This window comes from Pelodiscus sinensis, chromosome 4 (assembly GCF_049634645.1).
Source record: "Pelodiscus sinensis isolate JC-2024 chromosome 4, ASM4963464v1, whole genome shotgun sequence".
NCBI lineage: Eukaryota > Metazoa > Chordata > Testudines > Trionychidae > Pelodiscus > Pelodiscus sinensis.
This window is the reverse complement of record NC_134714.1, coordinates 63,231,497-63,244,535: the sequence shown is the minus strand read 5'-3', so window position 1 is coordinate 63,244,535 and position 13,039 is coordinate 63,231,497. Positions and strand designations below refer to the sequence as shown.

At 51.6% G+C, this 13,039-nt stretch overlaps 1 long non-coding RNA gene across 1 annotated transcript; it reads left to right on the top strand.

Moving 5' to 3' along the window:
* The first annotated feature begins 60 nt into the window (after nt 1-60).
* Nucleotides 61-8,001, top strand: LOC142829127 (uncharacterized). Its single transcript, XR_012903436.1, has 2 exons — nt 61-233; nt 7,691-8,001. It is a non-coding gene; the product is annotated as an uncharacterized LOC142829127 (long non-coding RNA).
* The last annotated feature ends 5,038 nt before the right edge of the window (nt 8,002-13,039 follow it).

The window sequence follows — 13,039 nt, the reverse complement described above, 5'->3', positions numbered from 1 at the left end:
CTGAGCATGCGCGTGAGAGCTGCGCGTGCTCAGTAACATCTGTTGAAGCTGCTGCCCAGTCTCTGGGGATTCCATCTGACTCCTGTTCCCCGGGCCTGGCGAGGGCAGGCCGAAGAGGTGGAAGTCTGGCGGGGCCAAGCACAAGAGGGGCAGAGGAAGGAGCTGTGCCAAGCTAGGGACAGAGGGCGATGTATTCCAGCCTGGGGCAGGAGGATGCAGTGACCCCACCTGGGGTGAGTCCTCTGCACTCGGGGGTGCTGGTTCTAAGAGCTATTGAATCAAAGTGTAGCCCTGCAGCTATAGGTGCTGAAGCCCCCCACACTCCTAGTTCCTGCTTGCAGCAGAGCTCCTACAGCCCCTGATGAGACTGTGCATCGCAGCATCCAGGGCTCTGTGTTTTAAGCAGTGGTGCTGCACCTCCATGCCTAGCCAGAGCAGCTCTTCCCTGGTTTAAGGATGTATTGAGCTGCTGAAGACTCGCTTCAGTGACATATTGCTCGCTCGCTCTCGCGCGCGCGCGCACACACACACACACACACAACCCCCCTCCCCCCAAATGATACAGTCGTCATTCATGGCTGTAGCAGTTGAAAGAATAACTTATGAGTTCATGTGTCTGCATAAAGCCTCATAGCAACTAACAAATTTGTGAATTGTTTTTTGGCTTGCCCGAAGAGGACGGCCTTGCCCTTGTAATCCATCCCAGACTTGATTTCACGCCTTTACATTATTTATTTTAATGGTATTTTTATTGCACTTGGCACTTTGCATTTGCCTTTCTTTGGCATTCTCAAGAGAAATGTCATGCTATTTATATTTGATAGCAAATAATCATTGAAGATATTAATAGTTGTTAGTAGAATTCAGCAATCACATCTCAGCATTTCTAATATAACAGCCTGTTTTTAATGCATTTATAATTTTTAAGTCTACATGTTTGATTAGAACAGATTTACTAATTGGGATCATGTGAATTCAAGAATAATTGATTTATTGGGTAGCTGTCAAAACTGCTGTAGTTTCCATGAACTGCCACTAGAAAGTGTCTTTTGTGATATATTGATTGAAACATGACCAGGTAGATCATTGTTGCTACTACTGTTATATAATTTCAACAAATCTTATATGAAGTATCAAGTAAGATGTCAATAGAAAAGTTATCGTTTGCTGAGTATGATTATGGTACTAATATGATGCATATGTGTCAGTGTATGTAAAGGGAGCAGTTGCTCCCAGGTGATTTAAAGGGGTTCAGCCCCCCCCAAGCCATTTAAAATTTCCACTGGAGCACTGCCATGGCCCTCTGGGTGGCTCTTAGGGCTACCTAATGAGGCAGAAGCAGCACACTACAAGCAGTGATGGGGGGGGAGGAGAAAGGAAGGGAGGAGTGCCGCAGGCAGTGCCATTCTACCTGAGACACCCCACCCCTTCCAAGAGCTTGGTGCTACCCTTCTACCTTGCCCAGGTTACCCTGTATGCCAATATAATTCATGTATTAGGACCAGTAGCCAGAGCTATCTCATCCATAAGACAGGTTGGAGTGGCCACCCTAGGCCCAGGGGATTGTGTAGGAGGCAAGGCACAGGGCAGCAGCAGGGGTCTGCTTCCCACCCCTGCCCTCAGGTGGCTGTGGGAGCCTCCTCTGCTCCATCCCCCATCCCCCAGCTGCTGCATTCCACTGCACTGCTGTAGTGAAGCATAGCTACCCAGCTGTGGAAGATAGTCAGCAGAGCAGGCTGGAGCAGCCATGGACCTGAGGAGGGGGCAAGCCTATCTGTTTGGATTTAAATTAGGGATGATATCTAAATTTAGCAGTTACACAATTATTTGATAGTCCCTGGTGGCAGGGGCCGCAGCCTCTGTCCTCAGGGAGTTTGAGCCTCCCGCAGACAGGTATTGCTGCCGCAGAGCAGCCTCTGGTTGAGGCAGGACCAAGCTTGCTGCGGACAGAGGCTGCTCTGTGGGATGCCAGTGCAGCCTGGGTCCATGGGGAGCTTGAGACCTTTGCAGATTCAGCCCCTTGCCATTTTGCACTGCTGCCTCTCTAGCAGAAGCAACACTGTAGGGGAGAAGGCTCCATAGGATCTAGTGCTCACGTGGAATCAGCTTAAAAGCTGGATTCCCACAGGCACTGGCTCTCATCTCCCCCTCCCTTGCTGCTTCTGACAGAGGGAGCTAGTGTATGCATGGGGGGAGGAGAAGAGAGGGGAAATACATGTAGTCAATAGAATTAATAAGCCTAGTCTTATCAGTTAGTCATGTAATCAACTACACATTGACAGCCCTAGTTTAAATAGCCACTCATTAAGTTTAGTGGTGATACAAGGACTGAGGAAGCTGCTTTTCTGACTACTTGTTAGCTTGTGTGGTAAAACAAAAGTTTACTGTCGTTGTTGGATTGCTACGTCTTGTGGGAGAATAGCCACCAACTCAAGAGGCATTTACCCTACTTCTCAGCAGTTTTTCTCTGATAAGGTACCAAAAAAAAGGGGTAAGCTCAATGGTACCAGTCTTCTATGTTGATGCTGACCATTTCTGGTAGATGGTACTGGAGCCTTCTCAGAAGGCTTAGAAAAGCTGCAGTACTTTCCTGACTCACTGGTACTGAAGGGAGCCCTTCACTTTGGATACTGAGCCTCAAGGACCAAGTCTCTGAGTTTGCTGTCCTGCTTGGAGGGTGAAGTCGCTGGGAGGTGGATTTTTTAAGAGGGGAGCTCATCTAAGATCTTTAGATGAAATCACTGAAGCTTTCCCTCTTATATGCAAATGCCGCACTGAGATCAAAATAGTGTCTTGGTCTGGCTCCAAAGCAGGACAAAGAGAGCACTTCATCATTAATAGCTGCAGCTTGATTTCCCGATTCCTCTCTATACAAAAGGCAACCTTTAAACCCTATTGAACTGGATGTACACAGTGGAAGATTTTCCCAGAGGAAATGAAACCTCTCAAATAACTAGTAACTACTACTATCCAATATGAATGTGAAAGTGTAACTGTGTGAATGGTTAACCAATGAGCCTGGGTAAAATAAAGCCTGGCCCAGCCCTTTGCCTGCTGGCATGGAGGAATGGCTAGGCCAAATTTGAATGAGTGACATTGTGTCCTGGCATGCAGGATCATAGTAATACCACTCTAATTTGTCCCAATTTGATTGCTTTCCCCCCCATCTCACCCCTGCTGTCCTTTTAGCATACTTGAAAAGATCTAACACACAAGTCAACTAAAAGGAACCTTCAGTTAGACACATCTGGTAAGGGGCCACAGCCACTTTATTCATGATTTATATAACAATTTTCCTGTAATAAGAATATCAAGGCATGGTTGCAGTTAAATAGGAATATCTACATATCAGTGGTGCATATCTTAGAATGACCAAGATCTTTATGGCATTCATCTGCTCCTAATCAACAAGGACAAGAAAGCTATTAGAACAAAATGTAATGGCATGGTGTCACTGTAGACACTTATGGGAAATTGTCCTACCAGACAAAGTATTGCCTAATCAGGATAGCATTGTTAGAAGTATCTACAAAGTCTTCATGCTTTCCATTAAGATGTTTATTGAATCTGTCTTTTAGTACTGGCAAACTACCAGGCGTGTGGACATGAGCTACAGTAATAGCCATCCATAGAGAGGATTGAGAAGATTTTAAAGGGGTACAGCCTGTTACATATTCAATAGTAAAATACCGGAGAGCACAGCCTAAGATTGATACAGTATGTATACACACACATTCGGGTTTTAAAAGTCAGTATTTCATGAGCCACCCCCCCATAAGTCAATAGTGGTATAAAATTGGGCAGGGGAGGGGGGAAAATAGGGTGAATCTTAAGTAGAGAACAATCTTCTTCCCTTTACTTCTTACCTTTTATTTGCATTATGCCATTCCAACATAGCTCAAATATCTCAAGGCAGAGGCATTCACTCATTTGTAAAGTGTCACATATGTGGTACTATGAAAGTACTACTTGATCTTCTAATTATAGGGCTATCAAGCAATTAAAACATTTAATCACGATTAATTGAGCAACTAATTGCATGCGCCTCCCCTTTGAAATGGCCTCGCCACGGCATTTCAACGGGGCAGTGCTGCATGGAGCCCAGGATCATTCCTAACTGTCAGGATGGTCAAATATTGGAATAAATTGCCAAGGGAGGTGGTGGAATCTCCTTCTCTGGAGATATTTAAGAACAGGTTAGATAGACATCTGTCAGGGATGGTGTAGACGGAGCTGGACTCGATGACCTCTCGAGGTCCCTTCCACTCCTATAATTCTATGATCAGCTGGAGTCCCCAGCTGACCCCTAGCTCCATGCAGGCTGCCCCTTGGAAGTGCCGCAGCTTTCCAAGGGGCAGCACATTAAGAGCCTGGGATCAGCTGATCCCTGGCTCCTAATACGCTGCCCCTTTAAAGCACCAAAATGGCACTTCCAAGAGGCAGCGCAGCATTAACACCTGCGATTAACATGTTAAAAACAGAACGTGTTAATGCTGTCCTGCATTAATCACAGGCGCTAACGCAGGTCAATTGACTTCTTCTTAAACCCTTGTACTCCGAGTGGAGCATAGGTCATATACAAGTCTCCTCCACTTCACTCTGTCTTGAGAGAAAACTAGCTGACTCTAGGAGTACCCCAGTTTTTGTCCTTCAATTGACAGCCCTAATTAATTATATTTCAATGGGCTCATTCTTTTGCTTAAATTGTCAACTTTATATTTGGCAGGAGCTAACATATGATGGTAAATGCCTAACTTTGTAAAACGCAGGTTCTGAAGAGTAGTTCTTGCCTAATGATCAGCCTTAAACAAGTTTATAGAGTATAGAATTAAAAAACATTTCCACTCTACATTTATGATCATGCCACCATGGCTGTCTCATCACCATCAGTTCTTATTCCTCCTCCCCACCTCCCAAATAAATTTAAATAAAGCCTGTAAAATTATCTATTTATATAGAAGTCATCTGCCAAAACTAGGTTACAATTAGCTTGATAACTGTGGCCTGTGCCAAAAGGGGACAGGAAAAAGATATTACAGTAGTTATCTTGTAAGGGCTGATTTTCTCACATTGCTGAGAAATCCCCAGCACAAGAGGAAGCCAAAGGGTTAACAGAGGTGTTGCTGCCTTGGATTCATACTGAACTTTGCTGACCTCACAGCAGGAAGCTGAGCAAGCAGGAAATTATTGGTGCTTGTAATTTGACTCCTGGAACTACTCATACCAACTTTCACTGAGCTGGAAAGGTTAGGAACAATTTACTGCTCACATGCACTAGAGCCCCAGGAGCTTCATATGGCTGAGAGCGGCAGTTCTCAATCCTCAACCCAATTAGCACACAGCTGCACTGCAGATGGTTGGGTCATGCCATGGAGTCAGGATTACCAGCTGCCTGGATGCCCAGCATGGCAAGGTCTGGGCTGCCCATGTGTTGGGCTCAGGGCTGCTAGCTGGCCCTGCATTGCAGTGGTCTAGGGCTGGCCTCACATTATTGGGGTCCAGGCTGCCACCCAGCCCAGTCCCACACGGCAGGGTCTGGGGTCTCTGCCACCACCATCCCCAGGGCTCCACTACTGGTCCCACTCTGTGGAGGGATCTCAGGGCAAGAGGAGATGGGCATAGGTGTTTGTGGGGTGTGTACACTGTGGTTCTCAACCTGTGGCCCAAGTAACATGGTCAACAATGATAAACAGATTGAGAACTAATGGCTCGGAACCACGCCAGTTTGAAAAGGAAGACAGCAGTAGGCCCAATTTTTCACATTAACATATACAGGTTGAACCTCCCTTAACAAGGACACTGAATCCAGCAACATCCATTGTTTGGCAAAACCATGGATATTCCTGGACCACACAGCCCAGGAACAGGGAGGTCTGGTAGCAGAGCAGGAATGCAGTAGAGGGACCAGCGACGCAGCCAGAAGCTTAGTGTCAGGGTGGGGTGGGGTGGGGTGGGGGTGGCAGGGCCTGGCAGGGAGTTCTAGCCCCAGCAGCTGGGGAGTTGCAACCCCATAGAGCAAAGTGGCTGTAGAGCTCTGGCCTGGCCATAGAGCCAAGCAGTTACAGAGTTCTAGCCCTGGCTGCAGCAGGGCTGACAGCAGCTAGAGCTCCAGAGGCAACAATGATGCCAGGCTGGAGCCCCTCATCTGGTGTCAGCAGGGCAGCATGGACCATGGAGAGAGAGACCTCCCTTGGTCCAGCAAATCCCCTTGTTTGGAACTGGTCAGGTCCAAAGGGTGCCAGACAAGGGAGGTCCAACCTGTACAGAGTAGTTCTAATAAGTTTGATTAGAAAATAAGGTGAGAGTATGATGAGAAGCAACTAAAAATACGCATCCAGAGAAGCAACTGCATTTCCTTTGCAGGATTGGAGGAACTGTTGAATAAAATGTGCACAGCTTTGGGAGTCTGGCTGAGAAAATGCTACATATACATCAGTATATCTGAATAAAATTAAAATGAGCTGCATGCTGTAAGTACAGAAGTCCTTGATACCAAACCGGTCATTCTGAGTTAAACTTGGGATGTAAGCGAGTAACTGACTATCGGATAAGCTAAAGCTTATTGGAGAGTCAGTCAACACACTAGTCGACTAGTCACTCTCTCCCCCCCCCCTTGCTGTTAGAGGCAGCAAGTGGGGGGAGAGAGGAGAGGATGCTGGGGGGAGCCGGCTTAAAAGCTGATTCCCTCCAGCTCCATGGGAGCAGGCAGAGGTGCAGTGGTGGGGTTCCACCTTTGAAATGTAGTATCAGCCAGTTAGGGGGTGGGCCCCACTGGGTCTCTTGTACATGTCAGAGATTGAAACGCTGCATGGAGCCTGAGGACAGCAGGGCTGTTGTACATTTCAAAGATGGAATGTTATGTGCAGCACTTCTGGTTTTGAAATATAGCAAGATCCGGGCAGGCTCTTGCTACATTTCAAAGCAGAAGCACCCTTACTGGCTAATCAAATAGTCAATGGAAATTCCATCAACTATTCCATTAGTTGATTAACTTCGGGATGTTAAAATTAGATTAAACTGAAGTAACTTTGACAGAGTAACCACAAAAAGCATGTTTAGAGACCCCCATTTCCAATTCAGAAGCCTAAGAAGCTTCTTCATAGAGTTCCTAAAACCAATGACATTTATATTGAAGCTAAATACTAGTATGTTCCATATCTGCAGATGATGTAAAAATTAAGGAAAGCCGAAGTAGCAAGGAAAGTTAGTGTGTATTTCACAAAAAGTTAAACTTTTGATAAAATCTTTTGATAAAATGGCACAAGCAACTATTTAAAAAGAAGAGGCTACTTACCTCGTAACTGTAGTTCGAGATATGTTGCTCATGTCCATTCTGATTAGGTGTACGTGCGCCGCGTGCATGGATTCTGGAGCTTTTTTCCCTTAGCAGTAGCCGTAGGGCCAGCAGGGAGCCCCCTGGAGTGGCGCCGGTATACCGGTGCATATATACCCCTGCTGGCCCCTCCACCCCCTCAGTTCCTTCTTGCCGGCTCCTTCCGACACGGGGAGGTGGGTGGGATGCAGAATGGACATGAGCAATACATCTCGAAAAACTACAGTTACGAGGTAAGTAACCTCTTCTTCTTCGAGTGCTTGCTCATGTCCATTCTGATTAGGTGAGTTCCTAGCCATGTTCCCCCTTCGGAGGCGGGGTCGGAAGGTGACTAACTACTCCATTATCATTCTGCAGAACACAGGACTGCCCTCCCGACGGCAGCATCCTCCCTGGCCAGTTGTGTAATTGCATAATGCTCCACAAACGTGTGCACCGATGACCAGGTTGCTGCCCTGCAGATTTCCAAGATCAGCACGCAGGCCAGGAACGCCGCCAACGTTGCCTGGGCTCTCGTGGAAAGTGCCGTTATGTGCGGCGGTGATCTACCTGCATCCTTGTAGCAGTCAGATGCAGGAAGTAATCCACGAGGATATACGCTGCGCCGAGACTGGCTGCCCACACATTCTTTCCGCCACTGAAATAAACAATTGAGTTGACTTGCGGAACTCTCGCATCCTGTCTATATAAAACACCAACGCCCCCCTAACATTCAGGCAGTGCAAAGCCTGTTCCCTGGGCAACGTGTGTGGCTTGGGGTAAAACACTGGCAGGTAAATATCCTGGGACATATGGAAATGCAAGACAACCTTGGGAAGGAACCCCGGATATGGACGCAACCTCACCTTATCTTTAAAAAACACCGTGTAGGGTGGTTCTGAGGTAAGAGCCCTAAGCTCTGACACCCTCCTGGCCGAGGTAATGGCCACGAGGAAAGCTACCTTATAGGACAGGTACTTCAAGGAGCATGAAGCCAGAGGCTCGAACGGGGGCTTCATAAGGGCAGTCAGGACCAGGTTAAGGTCCCAAGCCGGGACCGGTGGTCTCACGTATGGCATCATTCTGTCAATTCCCTTCAGAAATCTTTTAACCAAGGGATTGGCAAAGATAGACCTTTGGCCTCCCCCGGCGTGAAAGGCTGCTATGGCCGCCAGGTGTACCCTCAGGGAGGCTGTGGCCAGATCCTGTTCCCACAGGTGGAGGAGGTATTCCAAGACAGTCAGAACCGCCCCTTCATCCTGAGCGAGCGTCCTGCCCTCCAGCCACTAGGTAAACTTCTTCCACTTAGCTTCGTAAAGGGCCCTAGTGGACAGTTTTCTGCTTTCTAGGAGGACCTCCTGGACTGCCCTGGATCAGGCTTGCTCCATCACTGAGAGCCACTGAGGAGCCACGCTGCTAGGTGCAGAGATGGCAGGCTCGGGTGGAGTGCTACCCTGGCCTCGCAGCTCTGAGTGATTAGATCCGGCACGAGGGGTAGCCTGAGCAGGCCCTCCACGGTCAGATTCAGCAGGGTGGTGAACCAGTGCTGCCGAGGCCACACTGGCTCTATCAGGATAGCCTGGGCCCTGAACCTCTGCACTCTGAGGAGTGTATCGTGGATCAGAGGGAACAGGGGGAAGGCATAGAGTAAGCCCCTGGGCCAGCTGATCTGCAGCGCATCGCCCCGAGAGCCCGGGCTGTATCCCATGTACGAACAGTACTCCCTGCACTGGGCGTTGCTCAGAGTCGCAAACAGGTCCAGGCGGGGAGACCCCCACCTTTGGAAGACCCCATGAAGTATGTCCCACCTTAGCACCCACTTGTGTGCCTGGATCAAACGGCTGAGCCTGTCCGCTAGCCCATTCCTGGTTCCCGGGAGGTGAGATGCCTCCAGGTAAATACCGTGGGCTATACACAGTTCCCATAGAGCTAGGGCTTCCCGGCACAGGGGAGAGGAACACGCCCCACCCTGCTTGTTGATATAAAACATGGCGGTAGCGTTGTCTGTCAGCACCGCCACCACTCTGTTCCGCAGGTGGGGAAGTAACACCCTGCAGGCCAACCTGACCACCCGCAGTTCCTTGATATTTATATGGAGGTGAACCTCCTCTGGTGACCACGTACCTTGCGTTCTGAGGTTGCCCAGGTGAGCGCCCCATCCCGCGTCCGAAGCATCCGTGACCAGCTGCGCTGACGGGGACGCTCTGGTGAATCGGACCCCTGCACTCACCGTGCCCTCGTCCTTCCACCAGTCCAGCGAACGAAGAATGTCCTGAGGGATAGTCACTACCGCATCTAGCGACCTCAAGGGGTTGTGCGCTACCCTGAGCCACCCCTGCAATGGGTGCATGCGCAGCCTGGCGTGTTGGACCACATAAGTGCACGCCGCCATGTGGCCTAGGAGCCTCATACAGGTCCTCGCCGTCGTAGTTGGGAACTCCTGCAGCTCCACTACCAGCGAGTGGATAGCCATGAATCTGTCTCTCGGCAGAGAGGCCTTGCCCAAAGGCGAGTCCAGATGGGTCCCCCCAAAGTCTATGACTCGAGTGGGATCTAGCAATGATTTGGCATCGTTTATGAGGAGGCCGAGGCTCTCGAACAAAGCCCTGGCCCATGAGACATGATCCAGTACCTGTTCTCGAGACTTGCCCCTTATCAGCCAATCGTCCAAATATGGAAACATTTGGACCTTGTGCCGCCCCAGAAACGCGGCTACCACCGTCATACATTTGGTAAAAACTCTCGGGGCTGTGCATAGTCCAAACGGGAGGACCGTAAATTGGAAGTGGTCCTGTCCCACCACGAACCGTAGGAATTTTCTGTGAACTTGGAAAAATTGAAATATGGAAGTACGCATCTTTGAGGTCGAGAGCAGCATACCAGTCCCCCTTTTTGAGCGATGGGATGATGCAAGCATCACCATCCTGAACTTTGTTTTCCTAATGAAGGTGTTCAGGTTTCGGAGGTCTAATATGGGACGCATGCCCCCTTTCGCCTTGGGTACTAGGAAGTAGCGGGAGTAGAAACCCTTTCCTTTCACGTCTGGGGGCACTCTTTCTATGGCCCCTAGCGCCAACAGGTTGGACACCTCCTGCCGAAGGAGCGTCTCGTGAGAAGGGTCCCTGAAAAGAGAAGGGGAGGGAGGGTGGGAGGCAGGGCAGGAAAGGAAGGGGATAGTATATCCCTGCTTTACCAGGTCTAGGACCCAATGGTCAGACGTGATATTTATCCACTCCTGGTAAAAGAGGGAAAGACGGTCCCCAAAGAGTGGGCAAGTAGGTGCGACTGGTACTCTGCTCTCTGGCGTACCTTCAAAATGAGGGCTTAGTTTGGTGACCGGGTGACGGTCCTGAGCCTCTCTCGGAGTCTGACCGAGGGCCCCTATGCCTGCCTCTAAAGAGGTCAGGGCGGCTATTGTTACGGCCCCTCCTGCGACCCCTATCATTGTTTTGCCCCCGTCTGGGATAGGGTCTAGCCTGGAGGGAGCGCCTCTGAGGTGCCGGGGTGTGTATCTCTAGCAACTTCAACGTCGCTCTTGAGTCCTTCAAGCTATGAAGCTTGGAATCGGTCTGCTCTGAGAACAAGCCCGGCCCCTCAAAAGGTAGATCCTGAATAATGGTCTGCACCTCGGGCGGGATGCCAGACACCTGCACTGCGCCTCATGACCGGGCGGTCTCCAAGGCCGCCTGGAGAAAGGTACGCACCACTGCCCTTCCCTCTTCTGTCAGGGCCCCAAACTCCTGGCGGGATTCAGGGGGAAGCTGTCTGGCAAATTTCTGCATTGATGCCCATGTGTTAAAGGCATAACGCTCCAGCATTAGTTGCTGGTTAGCTATACGTAGCTGGAGGCCCCCTGTGGCATAGGCCTTCCGGCCAAGCAGGTCCAATTTCTTGGGCTCCTTCGCCTTCGGTGTAGGACCTGGAGGCCCTTGGCACTCCTTCTGCCCTGCGGCCTGCACCGCTATGGATCCCGGAGCCGGGTGGTTAAAAAGATGCTCGTGCCCTGCTTGGGGTATGTAGTACCTTCTCTCGACCCCCTTTTGGGTCGGCGCAATGGAGGCCAGCGTCTGCCACAGAGTTTGACAGTTTGTCCACTGTTTTATTCAGTGGGAGCGCCACTCGGCCAGGGCCCGCTGCCGCTATGATGTCCACCATAGGATCTTGGTCCTCGTGGACCTCCTCGTGCTGGACCGCCAGGGCCTCGTCCAGCAAAGATGACGAGAACTCTCGAGGGACTGCCTCCTCGCCGAGCTGTGCCCCTGGTTCCCCTTGGGCCGGGATGTCCATATAGACTGAGCCCAGCTGGGACATGGCCTCCTGCCCTTGACCGATTACCGGAGGTCTTGGCATCGCCACCATGTCTCCAGGCGGAGGGGCTGTCAAAGGGGCGGCAGATGGGGTGCTGCTCCTACGGGATGACCCCACCACCGTAGGGGGAGGCCCCTGGGCCTGGTGGTATGCCCAGGGCGTCCAGAATGACCACTGAGGTTGCCCCTGCCACTGCTGCTGGTCCACTGGTTTCTGGTGAGATGATCTGACCGATGAACGAGACCTGTGTCGGGATCGTGACCTGGACGATGCCACCGATTCGGCCTCAGAATCCGAAGAGTACTCCGATGCCGACCAGGGAGGGGCGGATGAAGCCTGCACCTTTCACTGTGCTGCCATGGCCGATGGCTTGCCCCTGTGCACCACACACGGTGCCGGTAGGGGCATAAGTGGAGGTCCTTGCTGTAGCGGTACTATGCCCAGCTGCATCTGATAGGCCGGTAAGTAACCCACCGGTGCCGCCACGTGCTGCAGCACCGCGGCCTGCTGCTGGGTTGGCACTCCCAGGGTGTGAGCAGGGAACGGCGCCGGGAGAGGCATCAGCGTCGGTGCCGTGTGGGGCGCCGGCTGTGGCACCGCGGTCGGCGTATAGTACGGTGCGGGGCCCTGCACCGCCCAAGGGCCTGTCTGTGGCACCGGTCCCTGCACCGGCACCGCAAGCGCACTCACTCCCGGAGCCGTTGCCGGTGCTGCCAGGAAGGGGCCCAGGGTCGGTGCCGACGTTTGTCCCGGCTCCGGTGCTCTTGCCGGCCCCGGGAAAAGCTGCTGCTGGGCCGAGGCCTGCCGTTCGCCCAGAAGGTCCCACAACCCGGCTGCCATAGCCTGCTGGGGGGCACTTGAGGCCGATGCCGGCACAGTCCGCTCTTGCGGCACCTGGCCCTCTCCTTCCTCCGCGGCCATCTGGATGAGGTCCCGGGCCGCCTCGAAGGTCTCTGGGGTGGAGGGACGATGTACCTCTCCTATCCCCACGGGCTGCCCTGGGCTCTTGCCCTTGTCTAGGCTGCACCTCTTTTTGGAGGCCTTAGCAGAAAGGTGCCCCTCCTTAGGGCGCACCTTCTGGGTACTCCTCTCTGCAGAGCGTCCCCTCGAGCTCTTGGAGGCCCCTCGGCACCGGGGACTGCGACCTGTGCCTCGGTGCCTTGTCGGTCTCAGGACGATGCTTGGCCGACACGGGTGCCGCCGACGGTGTGCTGCGGACAGACTGAGGCCGCTCCTCGCCCTGAGGCTGCAGTGCTGACTCCATTAGTAAGAGTTTTAGCCGGGAGTCCCTCTCCTTTTTGGTCCGGGGCTTAAAGCTCTTGCAGATAGAGCAGCTTTCAGCTCGATGGGCCTCTCCCAGACACTTTAGACAGTCGGAGTGGGGATCTCCGCAGGGCATAGGTTTACAGCAGGAAGAAC